General features: G+C 41.6%; 1 protein-coding gene across 1 annotated transcript in view; it reads left to right on the top strand.

Annotated features, from left to right (window-relative positions):
* Window positions 1-23,305, top strand: part of LOC147725852 (extracellular calcium-sensing receptor-like) — a 244,758-nt gene that overhangs the window by 158,388 nt on the left and 63,065 nt on the right. The gene's annotated exons all lie outside the window — the stretch shown is intronic.

The following is a 23,305-nucleotide window of genomic DNA, read 5'->3' as shown; positions in this document are numbered from 1 at the left end:
AGAAATTAATTCACTTTTGAAATTTCTGATAGGTTCCGTAATTAGCTTTACAAGATTCATACGTACAGTGGGACTCACTAAGGTAGGATGGGTTCATTAAAAATCAACTGTTCACACTGTTTTAGACACTGGGTGTATTAAAATAGTGTTAGACAAACGTTCAACATCATTGCATGATCAACATATAGCATGAATACAAGTAACAACATTACATTTCCCACAGGTTCTTAAATGGTATATTGATCTACAGCAGCATGAATCATATTTTGACATAACACATTAGGGGTCCTAGTAGACCTCTATTATTAGCACAATAGTTTGGGCAATTGAGTATTTCCATGTATTTCTGTTGTTATATATTGCCAATTTTCTTTTGGGTTTCAGAAATTCCCCTGAGGAAGGTCATGAAATTGAACATGGTTACAAAATCGTACATTATGTAATAAGTTGATGTTTCTTTAATGGTATATTATGTCACCAAATGATGTTCTGTAGCGCAGAAGCCTGCGCGATATTTATCAGGCAGCACTAAGCCAATTGTTTTTGGCCCAATGCTGCCTGATAAATATCAGTCCCTTCAAGCAGTGTTCTGCCTTAAAGGGTTGTGCAATGAGTGTTGCTGGGGGCGTTCCCAGCAACATCCATGGCCTTTTGGCACAGCCCCAGATTTACGAGAAATCGTGAATCTGAGGCAGTGCCAAAAGCTTAAAAGGGAGGCGCAACGGGGAGAAATATCTTTATTTCTCCTTGTTTTTCCTTTTTCTATGTGTGCTGCATTCTGCCCTTTTCTTTTACCATAGGGAAGGGCAGCAGGAAGGCCTGCTGTGCTTCCCTATGTCAACACTTCATAAATGAGGCCCTGAGTGTTAAATGCATATGTGGTATTTATTGTCATAATATATTAGAAATACCAAAGAATACTGACTGAATAAAAATAAGTATTTAAATGGAGAAGTAATCGCAAAGTGTTTTGGTATAAGTGAAAAAGTTTGTTTTATTTTATGTTTGTGAACAGTGCGCCCCGCATCCAAGTCTGTGTACATGTTATAATAGTGAGTTTTGCATGCGCGTGTCTACAGGACATGCAGTGGTTCAGCAACATTAAGAGAAATAATAGAATCTATTGGTTAAAACGCACAGGAGGAAAATCAGAAGTGCACCTCCACAATCCATAAAACGGCATCTTGTTTTAAATTACCAGATGGTACTACAACCTCTGCATATGCTGTTACCTCGCTGATTGATGGAGCAAGAATTCACACGTAAAGGGACTTGTTCGTATCAGCCCTCTCGAAATTAACTAACTAACATATTTTGTTATGTTATGTTAATTTGCATTTGTAAAGCGCCTATCACCCAGAGGTCTCTAAGCGCTGTACGAATACCGCTGAGTAACCCGTCCTGGCCTGTTCCTGTGAGGTGCCCACTCCTGGGCACCCCAAGGTGAAGCCAGTCATCCTAGCGTTGTTTGGGGCGGTTGGAGATTAAGCAAGCTATTGCCCAGAGTTGCAGAGTGGGACCCTTGATTAGAGTAGGCACCGAGGCGAGAATTATCGGGTCAGAGGACATTGAGCCCAAGACCCTGCCGTAATGGGAATTGAAGACTGGTCCTGGGCCAGACATCTGCATCGGGGTCTGCCGCTCTATCGAGTGAGCCACACTTCTTCTGTATTAATAATTGCACCACATAACATTTATAGTAGCCAGGGGAAGCTTTTCAATGTGCTTTTACTAACCGTATTCCACTTGCATTAAAGTGGCTGCTGCTACGCAAGATTTCTTACTGCGCATGCATCTGTCATACCCATGTAACATGACGTATTTCTCAGCTTGGAAGGATACTTTTGCTTCTACGCACTAGAACTAAAATGCCTGTTTTGTGTCATAGCGTGCATGAAGCTTGCATTGCTAAATAGTTAAAATAAAGTAATGGGAATAGAGTAGAGATAAGTGGTATACAGAGCATTAATTTATTCTGTATTCTAAAAACTGTTTCTCTTCTATTTTTGCATGTATCGCATTTGGGCCTGAAATGTTCTTCTGAATTCCATCTTTGGAGAAACTGCGCCTGTGCAGAAAACTCAAATATCCTGATTCACTGTCATTGAACTCGTGCCAGATCTTGGCTTGCTAGAAGATGCGCCTGGGAGTATGAACTTTCAACCCTACAAGAGGAAGCTGAACTGTACTGATTTGAATACATTGTTATTGATATGGTTACATTCACTGCCGGGTGGAATAAAAGTGCATGGGAAAATAAATTGATGGGCGGGAACGCTAATTTCAATATTCAGAAGAAAAGTTTTGTTTTGGTATGGTATGAAGACCTCTCCTCGTCTTTTTGTCCAATCAAAATTTGGGGATCCTTACACTTGTAACATTGGGAGGTGGTACACTGCCCTGGAAAATAGTATAGCTAGAGTAGGCTTAGATAGAAAAATTGTCCAACGTGTCCGAATATCTGACCTGTGACTGACCAAACGCACTCAATAGGTGATCGAGAACAGAGGTGCTGGTGCAGCACTCTGTCAGAAGATATTGGGAGCAGAGGTGCTGGTGGAGCACTCTGTCAGAAGATATTGGGAGCAGAGGTGCTGGTGGAGCACTTTGTCAGAAAATTTTATAACCCATTCAGGGTTTGGGAGAAGAATCAATAAACCAATTTGGTTTTCTAAGGGGGAACATTTTTCCTAATCCAGTCAAGGTCAAACTGTCATCCGCAGAGAGGGAGAAAGGTGTGACACAGGCGTTGCACTTAGCTGAGGGTACCTGGTTCAGTCTTCAGCCATGGTAATTTGTCTATCACCTGTCCTGATCTACACCTGTGCTGTCTACTGACACCTGACCCAATCGGGAGGCTTGTTCTTATTCCAGCCCGTGGCCAGGGTTGGTCATCATACTATTCTAGGTAACTATAAATCCATGTGGGTTCGTCGTTATATATTTTCCCTTTTCTACCCTTCCTATGTTTCGAATGCATATAACAGCTCTTATCAAAGTATTGACATTTTCGCCTTAATCATTGTTTTCTTAATTGATCCAGGTATTACTAGAATGTTATGGTTTCTGACATTTGAACATTTTTCATAGATAAAAGGTTAGAAATTTCACAAGTGTGTGGTCATTTATATAGGAAATTTTATTTTACTACCTATTATTCTAACTCCTTTGATCCCTTAGGTCTTAAGGTACCGGAGACAAGGATTGGTAAGTCACTGGTATAGGACCTTATAGGTAAATTTATAAACTTGGTGGAGCATTTGGGGGTAACTTGTTCAAGTGTGAGTGTTAAAAGTTTATGGGCCCAGGTGAGTATGGTAAAACAAGCAGGTTAATCCCCCTCTGCTCTATCACTGCATACAGTAGTTCAGACATCACAAGTTTTCTATCAGTCAGCCCAAGCTGCTGAGCCTGATGCCCTAATCCAAGCTTGGGAATTAAGTGAGGGACTGGTTATCAATATTTATACTGACAGCCAGTAAGTCTTTAGAGTCGCCCATAAATTTGGGCGACTCTGGGCTGAGAGAGGGTTTCTAGCTTCCAATGGCACCAAAATCTAGCATGGGAACCTCATATTGAGGCTTTTGTCTGCTTTGATCCTCCCCAAGAAGTTGGATATAGTGAAGTATAGTGCCCATCAAAAGGTCACTGATGATATAGTTTGGGAAAACGCTTTTGCAGATCAGACTGATAAGGAAATAGCTTGAACCAAATTGAAAAGAATGTTTGTATTAGGTCCTGCTAGGTGGGTGCCTGAATTCACTATGTTTTAGACACACGTGAGAACGTGAAGGAGATACAGAGTGAAGCTACAGTAGAGGAGTTGGCAGTGGGGCAAGAAAAAACAGCACAATTGAATGAGGAGGGATGTTGGATTGACAAGTCAGGGAAGCAAAGATGGATGTTGAACAGATGCATATGTACTCCCTGCATTTAAGATGGCTCATGGCCCAGCCCATATTAGTCTAAAGGGTATTTGCAAATTGTTAGACCCTGTATGGCAGAATGATAACATTTCAAAAATGTCTGCACATCTAGTGAAGTACTGTATAGAATGCATGATTCATAACCCTTACACGTCCTGGTAAGTCCTTCAAATGAACTATATCAAATTAGAAAGGTGCAATAATTTGAAGTATATTCTGGCAGTGGTCTGTGCATTCTGTAAATGAGTTGAGGCTTATTCCACTAAATATGATACAGCCATTAGGACTGCAAAGATACTCTTAAAGGAGTTCTTTCTTCGTTTAGACTTCTCTTGTTTGATTTGGAGTGATAACGGAAATCTTTCAATGCTAAGGAAATTCAGGTAATTTGTGATGGTCCGCACATAAAGCAAACGTTTCATGCTGCTAATCACCTGCAGTCAGCAGATTTGGTCAAGAAGTACAATGGTACTCTCAAACTGAAAATGGCAAAGATTCAGGAGACAACAGGTTTACTGTTGTATATATGATGTACAATTGAGCGTTGCTTTCACAAGCACTTTCATTCTCGTGCTCGTGGAAGTCATGCTCCATGTTCGCTTTTGTTTTAATATTAAATGCATTCTCGCGCTCCTTGTGTTATGTTTTAATTGTGGGGGTTCTGGTGGGTGGTTATGGAACAGCAGTTCATTATGATGTACTGTACCATGAACTTATGAAGACTGTTTCCTTCTCATCGTTATTTTTATATGAGTGGATGATTTTGACTTTCCCACATTGGAGACGATTGGGGATGAACCTTGCATGCTTGCTTCACAAGGAAATTAGTGAGGAAGTTAAGAATTTTTTTATTTTTTATTATTCCTATACGCATTGGATTCCAGCACAGTATTTTGGGAAATACGCATTGAGTATATTTTAAACCCCAATTGATTCCTGTATGACTTAATTGAAATATTTAACGTAGCGTTATCATTAAATTTGCTTCACCAACGCTGAAGGTTGAGTTAATGCTCTCAGCACATGTCTGTTTTTAACTCGCGTCGACGGATCAGTCACAGTTGTGTGTGGAACTCATAGTTTTGTACGTAGCGTTATATATATATATTTTTTAAACTAATGCCGAAGGCTCAGCTAGTTCCTCTTTACTGTCTGTTCCCAGCACCTATTGCATTAAGCTTGCGCAGAAGGATTATTTGAAATTGGATGTCAACTCAAGGTCGTATGCAGACTCGTGAATTAACAAACAGTGGATTTCAATGTATGTTTGCTGGACAAAATTCGGAAGGAAATACCTTTTTTTTAAAAAAATACCTGTGTTTTTTTTCTTTACATCAGGCAGCATCTTTTGAGTTCTCCTCGAAGGCGCACAACAAAAGGATAGAATTTTCAGGCAGCATCTTTTGAGTTCTCCTGGTGCACACACAACGAAGGAATAGACTTCCGCAAAGGAAGTTTCATCATCTGGAGTTTTTTTTACCATTTGATCACCAGAGAAAGAATGACTCTGGATTACAGTGTCAACAGAAAAAACAGGTGGGGTGGCTCTAGGGTCAAGTTTGGTACCTAATGCATGTTGGTGTGGCCACCCAAGAAGAGATTTTCCAGATCTAGCAACATACACTTTGCTAAAAGTTTCACGGTCAGAGAATTTAAGAGTGGCAGAGAAAAAACCTACTAAATCAATTTTGTGCTCCGTATATCCCCCAGGAGATACATCAGGTTGAGTGAGAGATCTATTTTGCCAATTTTTATGATAAACTTTAGATTAGATCATGGGTACTCACAAACTTTCTCTCGGGGGCCAAATTTACAGTATGGTTTGTGTCCGAGGGCCGCACCGGTTGGGCGGGATACCATGCACAAGAATCAACAAAACATTTTAGGTCAATTCCATCAACATTGATGGCACATGAGGGAAACTTTGAAATTGCATCATCGCTACAAACATTAATGACAGTATTAATTTCATTTTAGTCATTGTCACATGAGATATCTTCATCATCTATATATTGTATGTAATTGACTTTCCTAGAATTGGTTTTACTTTCCCACAGTTACAGTGGCCAGATGCCCTGCCATTGGCACTTTTGTCCACAAGAACTATAGCACATTCTAGGACAGGATTGTCACTGTATGATGTCATATTTGGACGCCCGGCAAATGCCTGGGGCATCCCATGTCCCCGATGGTTTTCTGATATTGATTACCCCTTGTTAATTAATTGCCTCTGCCTCTTAACTGAAAGTTTGCATTCTATTCACCAACAGGTTGGTGAGTCCCTGCCAGCTATCCCAGAAGGATCCGGACACAATATTCAGCCCGGCGACTATATCCTAGAACGGAATTTTCTACAGAAGAAGACTCTGAAACTGCGCTGGAAGTTGCCCCTGCTGTTACCCTATGATCAATGGGTTAGGGGGTAGCTGATCAGGAGTGTGAACAGATTCCTTGTTTTGTTCCATTCAGCGACTTACAAGGTCGCAAAGTGAAAAGGAGAATGATGACATCCTACACAAACTGTCCCACCAGAGATGAGAGCTATTCAGGAACTCCTCTTCACTGACCCTTATTTGCCTAGAGTCACCAGGTAAAATTTGCATCCTTGGCTAGGGAATAGTGCACCAAAGGTAAAGTCAGATTAGTTAGGTATGGACTGTGTAAGTTAGGGTGTACTTTGCTACAGTACCAACGGAATTAGAATAGGGTGATGTGAGATTTGTGTACTGTTTGAACATTGGACAGGATAGATTAAGCGTATCCCCTTGGGGAAGCTTTATCCTGATCAGCGTGGGACTCAGCAAGAGTTTAGGACTGAGCAAGCTCCACCACCGGTGCCCAAGAGCGCCAACATTGTATGAACAATAGGAGCCTATACCAGTGAGGCTCTGACAGACACTGCAAATTTATATATTCCTTCGGCTGGCAATTTCCCCCCCTGCTTGATTAGTTACTATGCACCCCTTTGGCAGGATGGTTGCTGACGAAGAGCAGCCAGTAATTTCCCTTGTTCTTGTACGAACATCTTGGTCTACAAAGCAAAAAGTACTCTTTATTGTTCTTGTGTTGTTGTTTTTGTTGATCTTCGGAGTTGTGTCTTGGCTCTTGGAATGTGATCAGAATGCACCATCATGTACTAGATGCAAATTTGTTTCTCAAGTTCATTCAAAAGGGGCAGTACCGAGGAATGTATTTCTAGGCACACATACAAGATTATTTGGGGGAGGTACAGCTTGGTATCCTACCAAATCTGTTACAACTTTATGGACTGCCTACCCATTGTCATTGGTCAATTATACATATACCCACCCAGCCTACATTTTAGAGGTAAGGGGTGAGTTTGGACTGGGGCATTCTGATTTTTGTCTATATTATAGGAGGCCAAGAGGAAAGGCATACCCGGGTTGTGACAATAATATATATTGTGATAATTAGTATACAAGAGAGCAGAACATTACTTTGATAGGATGGCATTACCAAGATCTGACAGTTACTTGAAAAGCTGAATATTATCTAAGCATGGGCGAATTTTGCGAATTCCCGGTCCACGAATTTGCGGATTTGCGAATTTGTGATCCGCAAAATTCGCGAATTTGCGGATTTTTGTTTTTTTTGCGTGTTCGTGGGGTTTTTTGTGTGTTTGCGGGGATTTTTGCGTCTTCGCGAGCCGCTTGCATAGCGAAGTTACCCATGCAGTCGTTTATGGGAGAGGGACAGATAGATAGATAGATAGATAGATAGATAGATAGATAGATAGATAGATAGATAGATAGATAGATAGATAGATAGATAGAAAGAGAGGGAAAGAGAGAGGGAGAGAGAGAACGAGAGAAAGAAAGAGAGGCCGGATCTCTGAAGGGCCAGATTCCTGAGTTGCCCCTACAGAACATACAGCTTTTTATTTTTAGCAAAATGCATATGAAAATTGTGCTGTAAAGGTCTCTTTTAGTTTAACCCCTCCTGACAACTCAAAATGGGTATATTTGCCATCCTCTCCCTTCTTCCTGTTTTTTATATTTGTAAGTGCTTCCTGATGAGGTTTAATTCCTTGGACAGGTGCCTCGTTGCCTACTTGTAATTATTCTCTGACCCTGCTTCAAGGGTCGGAGCAGGGTCAGAGAATAGTTGCAAGTAGGCAACGAGGCGCCAGGAAGCAATAAGCAGCATGTGTCCAAGTTGAAGTTAATTTGTTTGTAACCCTTTTGTAAAAGGTTACAAAGAAATTAGGTTCAACTTTTGCACCTGCTGCTGTAACCCTTGCTTGGCTGAAAATTCGTCCCCGCTGATTCGCGGATTTTACCGCGATTTCGCGAGATTCGCGGATCGCGAAATCGCGGAAAATCCGCAAATTCGCCAGCGAAACAGATTTTACGCCCACCCTTAATATTATCCCGCTTGTTGTTCAATAGTAAACAGCACTGATACATTTCTGTATGTCAATTGTTACAGGTTGATATTGTTCAAAAATATAATGTCTTTAGTAAAAAGGAAGGCTCCAACCACAGTAGGATTGAACAATAGATATGCCCCGTAGATTATCAAGGACCACTTTGTGCACACCAGGGTTTTTATTTTCTGTCAAAGAGTACTTATTCAACTGTTCATAATGGAACAAATGATGTTGCTTTAAGAATGGTGCCCCCTTTAAGTGTGCCTTGTAAATATAGTAAACCAAACTTACAGTGGATTAAAAGGACGTTGACATTTGAATTCTGTGATGGAGTGACAGATTTGGATATGTTCTCTCTTTTACTATGACCTTTGATGTTACTGCCATGGCTAGAGGTGAAAGGGTTAGAGAATATTTTGGATGTAAGTTACAGATACTGTCGAATTCCACAGTGGCAGCCCTGCATGACCTCACCACCCAATTGGAAAGCAAGCAAATGTATTCTGAGTAAACCAGACATGCAGTTGACTTCATGCTCGCTAAGAGTGGTGGTGTGTGACGTAGTAGGAGAGCAGTGTGTAGTCAGGATAACTAATATGGAATACAAATATTACACATTCTAGACATCCTAGAAAATGTAAAAAACCCTAATTACCACCTTGGTGTTTTCCAAGCTTGATTACGGAAATGCCCTCTTTCTCAACACTTATAAATATATCCTGAACAAGCTCCAATCTGTTCAAAATATGGCAGCCAGAATCCTTCTCAACATTCCAAGGCGCCAGTCCATCTCGGCAGCCATACGCCATCTTCATTGGCTAAGCGTGGAGAGCAGGATCAAATTTAAGGCCTTATGTATTGCCTATAAGGCCATTCATCATACTGGCCCGAAGTTTTTAAGAGAGGCATTTCAGCTATACACCCCTATAAGGAACCTAAGATCAGCAGCTAGCTGTCTACTATCTGTTCCCCGAACAAGAACCGCCACCTGGGGAGACAGACGATTCTTGGTAGCAACTCCCAGACTGTGGAACTCTCTCCCTTCACATATCAAAACTGCCCCCACTCTCATTTGTTTTCGTAGGGCATTGAAGACTTGGCTCTTTAACCAATAAGTTTGTGTGCTGATTACTGTATCCTTAAGCATCATACTGCGCCTAGACACCCTTGGGTATTAGCTGCACATTAAAAATTCCATAAATAAATAAATAAATAAATAAAAGGAATGGAGAGTGGCGATTGGAGTTGGTCATTTTTCAATGGGTTAGATCCTTGAAAAAGAATATCAGTTCATGGTTCTAATGCAAACATAATGCTCCAGAGAGAGCTTGATGAACTTATGCAGATAGGCTGCCCCCCGGATGCTGAAAATAGGCAATGCTCCTAAATATATTTATGATTTGCTGAATTATACTTTTTCTTATTATTGGACCAAAATGGCTTAGCTTATGCTAAAGGAGGATCTGTTCGAATAAAAATTATCTGTTTTATATTGTTTTACATAAGTTAGCATTTGCTGCTCCATTTTGAGAAACAGGCGTCACTTTGTATCATATTCAAAACTAATTCTTCACAATTTCTGAAAAATGACCTTCTCTAGGGGTTTTTTCTTCAGAACATTAGGGGCATATTAGCCAGGGCCATATCGACGCTTTAGCTGCACTTTTTGACGCTAAAGCAGCAATTTTTTTATCGCCCTATTAGGCGATAGCAACCGGTTTGGGGCCCGCTTTGCATGTTAGCGATATTTATCGCTAATGACATGCAAAGTGGGCCTATTGCCTATTAGCACAGCAGGCATAGCGATAAAAAAATTTGCGCTAAGCACGATTATCGCTATAATCTAACGCCTGCTAAAAACATGACTTACCTGTTTATCCAATGGGAGGTGGATTTTCAGGTTAAGTCCCCACTGGCGTTAATGTGTGAATATCGCTGGATTTCCAGCAATATTCAAGCATTTCGCCACTATCGCTGGAATTTTAGCACAATGGAGAACAATGTTGCTAATAGCATGTTTTCTCCGCTAAAATATCCAGCGATAGGCGGCGATAAAACAAATGCGCCAAGCGCATTAAGCGATAAATATCGCTATTTCTTGCTAATATGCCTCTTAGTTTTGCCACACTATTGAATGCACTGTTGTTAGTTAGCACATACTTTTCTTCTGAGATGCACGCTTTCTCCCACTTGTCTAGTGGCGGGCACAGGCAGAGTAACCTTGAAAGATAGATGATGTGTGCCCAGCCTCAAGAATCAAAGCTTACTCCTTTGTAATTTACTGTCCAGCTGCGTCTCTCTGGAAAATTCCATGGTGGGTGTGTTTCCATTCACTCTCATATGTACATAATGCATTGTTATGCTTGTTGATGGCAGCCCCCCTCTGCAGCACTCCTTAGCGGCTGGGTAGATTGGGCTCTGTTCTGAGTGTACTCTGAATTGACAGTTATTGGTTTGTGTTTTGTATTTTCTGCCCAACTCTTCATTTTAGTGGAAGGCTTAGAGGTGGTGATTAGTGACCCTAATGACCTGATTTGGGCACTTTCCTTCACCTGACCACACTATATTGTTAGTCCACCGAAAACCAGCAATATTTAGCAATCACTTCACCAGATAGCCCCACACTTTTATTGCACATCATTCACCACCACCTTTTCACATAATTATTCTTTGCAAATGTTAACCCTGTCCACTGCATGCATACCTCACATCAACTAATGCACTAATACACCAATATATAAATGTTTTCCCAAATCATCACGGCACCCAAAAAGCCTAAATTCAGTAAGAGTGAGTTGACAGTCATGGTGAACAAGATTATTAAGTAGAATCTCAACTTTTTGGAGCTAAAGCCTAGCATGCCGCTCACTCTGGGAAAGTTGAAATGTGGTATGGATATTCAACAGAGTAAATGCTGTTGGGCACAGCCTGCATGCACAGAACAACATCAGGAAGAGATGGAACGACCTCTGGAAGATGCAAAATACAATGAGCATTAACAGGAGACCTGGAGAACTGGAGGTTGCCCTCCTAGCGGGTCGTTGAAACTCATGCCCTGGGAGGAGAAGGTCTTGTCCATCAAGCTAATGGCTTGGCTGGAATAGAGGGTGGAGTGGACTCAGGAAAGTTACACTTCAAAAAACGAACACAATATCACAATGCCCTTTATGTTTGCACCTCTGCACTTGCTATAATCTTGCACATCCATTTTAATAACATGCGTCAAAGAAGGCAACAAGGATGTCCATTTCTATGTCGATATCAGTACTAATTCATATGACACCAGGTAATAAACAAATACTTCACTGTAAAAGTTTAGCGATGCAGTTTGAAAATGCAGCATTATCCAAAAGAATTCTGTAGCACCCATGACATGTGCAAACATGGAAATGCATCGTCTGTCAAAAAGGATTGCTGTCATCAGCTATGGTATATGTACCATTTGTCAAATGTTGCAAAAATATCATTCCAAAGAGTACAACTGTTATGGAGTCGAGGCAATTCAGCTATAAATAACATGCCACACCCATTACCCCACTACTAACCTCCCTGCAATCCTCCTACTGAGCCAGATGAACAAGCAGCGTAACAAATCCTAGGTCCCGAGAATGTCACCATGAAATGTACTGAACTACCATGAGGCCTAGTCAATACAACTACAATTAACATGCCACATCCCTTACCACACCACTAACCTGTCTGTAATCCCACTACAGAACCATGCATCTCAATAAGCATTGCAGCGTAACAAATCCGAGGTCCTGGGAATGTCACAATGAAATGACTACAATTACAATGAGGCCCAGTCACTACTACTACAAATAGCATGCCACACCTCTTACACCCAAGACAACCTGTCAGCCATTGAACTACTAAAACACTCAAATCATGAAATAAGTCAGAAACAACCAACAATTTTCAATAACCAAACTTCCCATCTGTTTGATTGATGGTTGCAGACCACATCCATCCTAAAGGTATGAGGTTGTCCGTCACTAGCAAACTGCTGATTAGCATCAAAATCTGTATGCAGTAAAAGACGCACAGGACAACAACAAAAAAAAAACAATGCAAGGCTATGCCTGGATCATAACCCCTTTAGAGAAGTAAATAACCAATCAATGTAGCCAAGATGAGAGTTGCTCTAACTTCAACAACAATGCCACATTTAATTGATCCATATACATCAGATGACTATGCTTTGTGTGTAGCTCAGTGCCAAAGATCACACCGCTAGGCCTAAACCAAAAGAAACAGTAAACCACACATCCCATGAGTTTAGCAAATATAACACATAGACTGGTCAATTCAAAACTATTGCATATATGTAATGAAGTAAACACTCAGGTTTTCTTACCAAAGAAGGGCTAACCCAGAGTAAGACATACAAAACATTTATATAATTATCAGAAATCTAACATTGATTGTGTCTCATGTCGAAACAAGGGAATCCAGCACCGTGGCAGAGCAGAGGCCTGCAACATAACTGAGTCACTCAACAGCCCACTAAGAAAATGAAGAACCGGCCAGCAGTGAAGACCTTTCTGGCAAATCTGAGCAGCCGCAGGAGAGGACAATAGTTGGGCTCACTGGGAAGCCACTTTCCACCACAGCTGAGGCATCACCAATATCAGATGGCCCCACAACCAGTTCACCTGGCACAGGTATTACCATCCACTGCTCCCCTGTCCATGCTTTACTGATGGCCCTCACCACCCCTGTCACTATGGAGCCAAGACTCAGTGGGACGGTGCAGCCTGTGTCTATGGCAAGGGGCCATGGGGTTCGCAGTTTTATGCAAGTAATGTGGCCACCCAAAGGGAGGCCACAGCATTAGAAAACCGCCAGGCTGCCCTCATACAAGTCCTGGGTCTGTTGAGCCAGGTAGTATTGGAAGTCCAGGAAATAAAAGATGTGCAGAAATTATCATTCCATGAGGTTGTCAGGATCTAAGAAGAGGTGGACAGCATTAACACGTTGGTTTTGACCCTAAGCACAAAGATGGCTAGTGTCCATCAAGAAGTGTCTGCGTTTTACACTGAGGTGGCTGGCCTCTAGATTAAGGTGGCCTCCTTGGTGTTGCAGAAGATTAACACTACCCTCTGCATACCTTTTCCATATAGCATAACCCCTTCCTGACGTCCTAGTGCGTCTCAATCATTTATATCCATAGAAGCCACATGGAGGGAGGCCCTAGGAGGGGTTTCCAGAAGTGCAAGCATCCTTGCCTCTGTAGCTTGAGATTCCTCCTCTCCAAGGAAGAGGGACCTTACATGTCTGTCTTCAGGAGGGAAGGGTGGCAAGACAAAAGACATCTCCAGAACGCCACCTTCCCCAGGTGTTGTTCTGTGTGTGCCACACATCCACTTTGTTGACTGTTACTGACCCTTTTTCGCTATCTCCGGTAAGCAGTGTGTTGGACATTGGACTCCAGAGAGAATGGACTCTCTTCTAATGCTGTCACCCACCATGACTGATGTTATAAGTTGCCCTTCATTATTGGTTTTACTTGTAAATAAACACTGATGTCACCAAATATTTGTCTCCTGTTGTCAATGCCACTACTGACATTGTAGCCAAGTGAACATGTTTACTTTTCCATGTTGCAAATTATGTGTACCTGAAGAATGGATATGTTGCCTGTGGAACGTAGGTGTAATACTTGCATACTACCAGGTCACTGCACACACATATATCAGCACCAAAGTGTCTTCTCAGGAAATAGTTGCTGGCATCAGGTGAAATGACAAAAATAAATTTCTCAGGCATGTGTGTGAAACAACTAAATACCACATTGAAAAAACACAGCAACAGCTACATCCAGGTCATGTTCAATGAGTAAACTGACAATTTGAAGGCAGGATCACATTATTTTGGAACAACACTATTATTTTTAGGGTCACATGAGAGGAAATGTATAGTTTAAGTACTAATGCACACCGAGGAATAAGCTCAAAGGAAGCCAGGTACCTGCATCCAATTGCTGGACAACCTCTCTGGTTGTTGGCTTTGTGTAATTCACATTCCATGGAACACATTTCCAGAAATTGCCCATGTCCGCTCCGTGCCCGATGAACAGCAACAAAGACCTAATGAAGACACAACTTCAAAATATCCAAATGAAGATGACATGGTGAAGATATCTAAAACAGACAAACACAGTGAGATTAGATGTGCACAGATACACATGAATTAAACAGCATTTAGTACACCAACAATATCTTAACAATCTAAAGGATACCTATGCATCAATGTATGGTTTATCTACATGCACCTTTCTCAATATTTTCCAATTACAAATATCTCAGACTGACTACAATATCAGCCTCGAAATAACATGTCAACAGTGGACCGATTGTATGGACGTCACTGGTCACAACATCATGGCCATTAGGAGAAGTAGGTCCTGATGACATCCTGATGCAGTTCAACTCTTTCATCACCCCTACTATCAGCATCTTCATTCAGCATTTCCATGTCCCCACCTAGTAGGTCTGCAATCCATACATCCTCTGTCATTTATGGTATGTTCTGTCGCAGGGCAATGTTGTGGAGGATGCAACAGGCCACGGTGATCTGACACACCTTCCTGGGTGAGTAGAAGACGGCTATCCCAGTCTTATCCAGGCATTGGAATCTGACATTTAGGAGCCCAAATGCCAATTCCACAGGTTTTTGTGTCCTGCATCAATGCTCTAGACTTAATTTTTAATGCATCTTCACTACAATCACCTATGACTTCTATAAACATCCCTGTGAATGTGTCAATGTCAACTTCCTGTCTCTGAGAAAACTTCTCAATCATCATTTGCTTTGCCTAACTATTTTACGAATCTTTGAACACTGCATGTGTGGCCTCAAAATGACTGTACAGATGTCAATCTATTTTACAGCTGCGAGGTGACATGACTATCTGGAAGTCAACAAAGGATGCTGGCTTTGACATGCTATGCAAGAAACATTGTCACTGAACATGAACAATCATTTCTGGTATTTGGGACCATGAGATACTTCTGCTAACCCTGTGTGAACCCTGCATGCTGGAACCTTGCGAGGAATGTTTAGGAATTGTCCATGTGGGGTGTCCAGTTTGTGAGTAAATTGTGTAATTACATTCTCACCCAGCAGGTCAATGTTTGTTTCAACAAGTGAATGCAATATTTGCATTACACACATACTTTCCATATATATGTAGATCATGGACTGCATTATAGCTTTATGTTAATGTCCTAATTTGCATGTATCTTGTAGCAGGGTTTCCGTTCTCCCACAGAACTGTGCACAGAGATCTAGAACCTGGGTGAGTTAGGGTGACCCAAAACTCACCTTTGTTTCAGAAATCCCCTTACCAAGCTTAGACTTAGACAATCCAGAACATGAACTTAGAATACCTCAGGTATCGTGGAACACATGAACACTCTTTCGTTATATAATCATTACAAACCGAAACTGGGAGGCAGAGAACACACGTGCAAGTTTGAAATGTTTATTTTTCAATGAAACATTCTCAAACGCAGTATCTTATATAATATCAACATACATATTATAAAAATCAGAGTTAGCAGCATAGTCACTAATCCATAATAAGCAAAAGGTGATAGCATGTTATGATGCAAAGATCTATAGAATTCTGTATCACCTATATTTTGCGCACCCTAATTAGCATATTATATTATATCTAAGAAGGTCTCATCTGGGTTCTTAGCAGGGCGGACCCATACCTCTAATTCTCAGTAGGAGGAGATCACATCAACCGCTACCAGCTCTCAGCATGCGAAGCATCAAGTGTGTTGATTAATTCCCTGTAACTGTATCTTAAACCCGCATAGAGCCCAATATTGGCAGCCACATTATTTGTGTTATGACTAACGTGGTGCGAGGATCAGGCCTTCAGCAACCTTGTGTTAGGTTATTCTTAGAGTGTGCAGTTCTCAGTGTGCAGACAGTTGTACCAAGTGTACCAAGCACGACTGATACCAGTGCAATAACATATTATTCTCAAATAAATCACATCTTTCGTCTAGGTTAAAAGCTACAATAACAATTAGGTGTCGTGTGCAAACCGAAGCAGAAATAAAATATGGCGTTTAAACATTTAATAAGCACATGCTAACTTAACACAATATATAGAAACGTAGTAACCATATGACACCCCCCCAATGATCCGAGGACCGTTAAAAACGAAAAAATATAAGCCAATACTCTATGAGAGGCAAGACATGAAAGCAGAGTTCAATGATATTGAGCCAAGCTAAATGTATGCAAATGTATGTAAAATTCAAAAACAAAATTTATGTATGAATGCCTATAGTGGCCACACAAAATATAAAAAGTCGAACTTAAGGCCTACTCTCTGTTAATAGGCCTAGAACAAATGAAAAAATCGAATGTTCGTATTGAAAAAAGGCACCATTCAGAATTGCTAAAAAGTCACGTGCCATAATGATGGAAGTCTTCAAAGTCACTCATGGTTGAATGAATATGCAAAATATGTAGCTACAGCTTCCAACATGAAATTACTGTCATCATCCAAAAACAGTTCAGCCATCCAATTAAGCAATGGGAAAGAACATACGTGCTCCTCCAACACCGATTCCTCTAGCAACATCGGAGGACAACTCAGTGGAATCTCGAGAACGCTCTGTGCCAGAAAGTCATGCGCCGCTGCGAATATGTCCCACTGACCCATTAGTCCATGCATCGCTGCCACAGCCATAACCCTTTCGCCAGAACAGACCAGCTCGTGAGCCACTACGGGGTTCATCAGCTGATCAAAGTTGACGTCAGGAGAAGTCGGTAAACAGAGACACAAATCAATGGCCCAGTCGAAATCACAGCTCAGGCAATGAAACACGGGCTGGACACATGTGAAATAGGAAAATCTGAAGGATAATCCAAAAGCCGTGCTTAAAGTCGCAAGCGGCAGGGAGCCATAGTAATCAAGCATCCGGTTGCGAAAGTGCATCAGTAGGGGCTGAGCGTTTCCTTGCGCAGGATGGGCATCCATGTTTTATAAAGTAAAATATCACCAGAACGCCTGCAGCCAAAGCCAGCAAAACAGGAAATCCGCCAAACAGGCTAGCGAATATAGAATGAAAGAACGCAGGGATAATACCAAATACTTTTTCAAATGTAGTCACGAGACCTCTGCTAACCATTTTAAAAAAATGAGCCAGGCTCGTTGTGGAGAAGGCATTGAAGATTTGATGAACCAGCTCGCAGAAATGAAACGGCAAATCAGTACTTAAAAGTGCCTGTACTTCTGTGCGTGTGTTTGCTATGTGAAGGACATAAGTTTCGCGGGCAGAGCTCAGGGCCACCTGCTTTTGAGACAATAGGGCTCTTATACGGCCTAAACCATTGAACTCAGCTTTCAAGGTTGGTATTCTTGGCCAAATTAAAACATCTGAATTTCCATGCATGGGTGGATATAACACATTCTTGCAGCAAACCACCCTTTCTGACACGGTAACCACATATGCGATACCGGCCTCTAACCCACAACAAAATTCGTTATTCAAAAGTAAATAACTACCGTTGGACAACAAAGTGAACGTGGGAACTATTGCAGGAACTGGTGTCCCTTTCAAAACACAGGCCAAATTAGGTTTGTCCTGATTACAAGAACCATGCAACTGGATGTGTCTGCATATTAGTGAGCGGTCAGGTGACTGTGTACATTCTTCACCATTCAAATTCACTTCATTTCCCTCTTTTAGGCATCTATAAGTGTATGGTAAAGACCATGTCTCATGGAGAAAAGCAATGCCTAATGGTTCATATCGCCCAATGGCTATATATTTCATACAATTTGTAAATTTATACAAAGCAAAAAGTAAGGTAATAATACCATGGATAAGCCATGTAGCAGCAGTCACCTCAGCCACAGAAAAAGGCAAGGATTCTAATTTTTCAATGTGTAACATAGAAAATGTCGCATCTCTCATTGATAGCATGCGCTGTTTTTCAGTCAGATTAAATGGGGCAAATAGTGATGAGACGTTCATAAAATTCCAAGGCACTCGACCAGACTTAAGAGTCTGTAGTGTCCAAGCAAACTGCATCACAGAACGTAATTGATTCTGACCATGATATAACACGGACACTTCATCATGTACAATGTCAACAACAGAAGACACAATATTGTTTAACGTGTAAATTCGGGAAGAAAGCCCTTTGGACATGGGCTTTTGTGTCATTTTAAAATAGAATGACTCGGGATTTGATTGATTAAAGTCTGTAAAATAGGAGTATTTTTTCAGAAACGTATTGGAGCTGCCACCGAATGGAGCAGGGCAGTGTTCCCATTGTGTATAATTTACAGCAACCCTCCTGGAATTTGTTTTATGTAAAAAATGATTACCATAGTGTTGAAAACAAAACAAATCGCCATAATTAATAGAGTCTGTATACAGATCCTCAGCATCCAAGGCAGCATAATACTTTAAATCAGAGAATAATGCTTCTACGGCCTGAATATCCCAATCATCAGAACGTATATTTTGCTTAATTACATCTCCCATGTTTACTCTAAGCACATTTGGAACATTAATCACTTCAGTGGGCCCATGTATCTGAAACCTAACCGCATCCCACACAATCCCATCAAGGACGGGCCAAGCAGTAATGTTAACTGTATTTAAGTTTCGTTTCAGTCTGTGCGCTGAATGTGAAGAGGAAAGAGGGGCCAATGTTCCATTAATCCATTAAGGTACCAAATTCCTGTTCTTTCTTTAACGTAGTGACCATCAATCAGACGGAAAAAATAAAACACAACACCAATTGACATAAAAAGATAAAATGAAAATAGGATCAACTGAAATGTATGTCCAAGGGGGAATTAAAAAATGTTTTTTAAACAACGTGGCATATCTTGCAATGTTTGAGGGTTTCTTTGAAGGTTCCGAATCAGAGTCAAAAGAGAATCTGGACTGGTTGGCTAAACGGGTCTGCAAATCAGGCATCGATAAATCAGCAGGATAAGTGTAGTTCAGCTCATCAATGCTAGTAACAGGAATAGCATTTAATAAAGGACTGGATATGGCAGGCATCTCGAGGGACACCTCCTGTTCTGCGCCAGATGGTATTGCTAGTACAGAGTGCCTCACCATGGAAGGACAGGATACAGCCGGTGTCATGCTATGAAGAATCGGCCACCCTGTGTGTCTTGACATTGTCAATAGAAATAAATCTGTTTTCCTTACGACCAGGAAGTGGTGGTAAAATGACTGTTCTTGTGCCCTTCACTCCAAGAACTCGAACCGGTGCTCGATATGAGGGACCAAACTCTTTTTTGTTATCGATCTTCTCTCGAACCAGTTCTCCAACTTGGGGCAGCCAGCCAACTACCGGGATCTGCAGCGCATCATCCGATGTGGAGGGCAAATGTTCCTTTGCAAGACTGTCTCTGGTCTTTTGTAGATTCTGTAAAACATTGCAATGTTCATCTACATCAAAGGCCGTGGCCTGGGCCTTGTAGTCCAGCCCATCGAGGTCAGGTACATACATCTTGATACCAAAGAGCATTTCGTATGGGGTCCGCCCACCCAGAGACCTTCTAGGGAGATTATTAAGCGCACGCTGCACGCCTATGAGGTGGGCTAACCAGTTTCTGCCAGTGCCTATAACTCGAGCTGTCAAAGATTGCTTTAAGTCGCGGTTCATTCGTTCAACTACACTGTTACCCTCGGGTCTGTAGGGACTCGAAAACTTGACTTGGACCCCCATCGAAACCATAGCATCCTTATATGCCTTAGAGGCAAAAGCCGGACCCTGATCGGAATGGAAGGTACCACAGGCAAAGATTCCCACAAAGACTCGCAAATCCTTAATGACAGTACGTGAATCAGCGCTCCGATGTGGCCATACCCACACAAAGCGTGTGCATGAATCTACTGCTACTAAGATGTGCTTGTATGCAGTATCAGAAGAAAATGGACCGCAGTGATCCAAATAAACGCATCCAAGTGGTTTATTCGAGATGTACAACTGCATCTGAGGCGGACGCGCCGCAGTTGAAGGCTTAATCTGCTGGCAAATGTCACATTGAAGGACATAATCGCGCGTCTGTTTATACAGTCCCCGCCACCAGAACCTCTGTTGTAGCTGAGTTACAGTGGCTGAGACGCCCGCATGCACAGACGCCACACCTTCATGAGCCGCTGCAATCAAAACAGCCCTGCGATCCCAGTTGGGAACTAGACGTTCGCCAACTTCAGGGATTTTCACATAAGGAACCTTATCGGGACTTAAGTGGTTTGTGTATTTAGAAGGGAACCCCGCAGGATATTTACTTCCCTTCTCTGTTGCAGCAACTGCTGCCAAGATGTCATCATCTATTTTGCTTTTGGACCTCGTGACTGCTGCAAGTAAGTATTTTGATACCGCTGACTTCGCTGCTTCATCAGCAAGCTAATTGCCAACAGCGTGGACCCCCACGCGCTGATGACCGAGAGTATGAATCAGAAACACGAGTGGCAGCTTCTCTTTAAGTTCCGCCACTCGGACCCAGATCATTTTATGTTTTATTGTGCTACCTTTGGAATCACGAAATTCATTCTGAATCCAAAAGAACAGGTTTTCATTGTAAGACTGGACACAGTAGTAAGAGTCACTTACGATCAAAGCCGTCACACTAGGATCTGCGTACTCCAATGCAAGCATTAGAGCACGAAGCTCTGCTAATTGTGCGGTGCAGTCCCCAAGTGTCTGCGTGTGCACGACACTGGACTTGAACTCATCGTTCACCATGGCACCGGCCACAATGGCGCAAGCGGAAACGTAGGCATGTTTAGAGCCATGCGCAACCTGCGCCGAACCATCAGTGTAAATGATGCAATGGAAATACTCCAACGGCCGCATTGCTAATGGAGCAGGATGAACAAATCCATACTGTAAATACTCCTGCGACCGTAAAGTGGCGTCAAAAATAAACGTGACATCTTGTGACGTCAAGGATGCAGCCCATTGAATCCACCGAGAGTGCAAAGCTTTGGAATTAGGTACACTGGCCTTCGTAACTGCCTCTAAGGCAGGACACGGGGTAACAACCAACATGCGCTTCCCTTGTGACAGGGCACGTTCCTTAAGAATCGCCATCTGCACAGCCGTTAAAACTTTCTCCACAGTTTCTCCATGTTTGTATATGAATTCATTTCTGTGTCACAATTATTTGGATTCTTAGAACATAATCAATTTATTGTTTAATTCACTTTAATATCAATTATATAAAAATTGAGAAAAAAAGATAAAAAGAACAAAAAAACTGTTTAATAAATAAATAAACATATTGACTAACATAAGCATTTTCTGTTTATCACATTATGTTAGAGTGCCTGTTCTATACATGTCTATTTCTAAGACATTTTAGGGTATTTACTTAGGAACACAGTTGTTCAAAATAATCGATTTCTAGCTATAACTTTCTTTCACTGACTCAGGTGGGAGAAGCTCCAGATCAAAAGATTAAAAGAGTAACTTTCAACCAGATCTCTTTTCGTATGGAATATCGGGCCATCTATTAAGAAGTATAAAGGGCCAGTTCAAAGTTGGTCCAATATTATTGTTCCTTTAAAAAGACTGATTAGAGGTATCAGTCATGAATGATTAATATAAAAACCGGAACACATCTCGGTCTCAAGTATCGCACAAATAGCCGGTCTCAATGTTTCTTGTCAAGTTGGCAGCAGGATCACTTTTTCGTGGCTTTTAATTCTGATGAAATCTGTGTAACCTGGAGTCTTCCCTCGATCGTGATTCATATGTAACTCATATTTAGGCTTAGCCAATGTCTTTCACTCGTAAGTTGCCCTCTCCCACTGATGTATGTTGGATTTGTGTTAGGTGAGCTGCTATGTCATGTTTGTGTATCCATATATGAAGGCCGTCAATTTTTCATTCCTTTGTGTGTTTCTCCATAGAGATGTATCCAATGAGCAGTGTGCATCTTGCAACTACTTCCTTTAGATGCTTTCTAAATGGTGTGTGTGGGACTTGCTTTCTGAAATTCCACGTGGCCATTGCACACACATGTGTGATACTTTGGTATTCTATTAGTTGTCCCTGAGTACCGTCAGTTCATGTGACCACTGTAATTCTTGTTTCTCATCCATGTGCTAGGTATTCTGTGTTCCACAGTCCCAGAGTTTCATGTTTCCTACAATGGTGTGAAGGGTATTGTGAAGTCCTTGTTCAGATTATGCTCTCTATCCATTTTTGAGACTGCTTGCATGTGATGCCATTGAGTGGCCTTGCCTTTTGATGTGTGAGTTGCCTACAGATGTGAATGACAAAAATGTGTATAAGACTTTTAGGACTGTCAATAATGAGGTATTTTTTGTCTATCGATGGATGGAGGATGTGTACAATGTGATTTTCTGATGATTAGTGAGGCATCTTGTTGAGTGTTTGGATAGCAGGGCATCATGGCATTTTTAGTCTTCTCAATGGGACTGGTGAGGAAGAGAGGTGTTGTTGATGAGTCATGAGGTGTTCTGTCTGTGTGCTGTATCTGGTGGAATTGATGTATACAAATTGATGCAGATATTACTTTCAGTTTTATTACAATTCTGTCACATGTTCAGTCATATACATTATTGCTTGTGTTGCACAGACAAATAGTACAAAGAGGGGACCCTGCATGTTTAATTGGTAATTGTGTTTCTTTTATTTAACAATCAAAGTCCCTGTATACCTGATTTGCACTTATATATTCCACTTCCTTTGCCTGAGCTACAGCATTGCTTCATTTAACTGTGGTAACAATGAGACGTTGTATTTGTGTGACTCACTGTTGTCACAACGGGTTCTGTTTTGGAGGTGGTCAATCAGGTAGAGCAGCAGCACGATGGTAGGATGGCCTAAATGACATCATAGAACTTTTTGAGGTGAGTTTTGCCCTTACTTCCCTCCCTTTCTACCACATCCTTGTGGAGGTTGGCCCGCCTCACTTCTGCCAGCTGAAATTCAACTGGTGATAGGCTGGGAGCTT

This window comes from Lissotriton vulgaris, chromosome 3_1 (assembly GCF_964263255.1).
Source record: "Lissotriton vulgaris chromosome 3_1, aLisVul1.2, whole genome shotgun sequence".
NCBI classification, from domain to species: domain Eukaryota; kingdom Metazoa; phylum Chordata; class Amphibia; order Caudata; family Salamandridae; genus Lissotriton; species Lissotriton vulgaris.
This window is presented reverse-complemented; position numbering and strand designations above follow the sequence as displayed.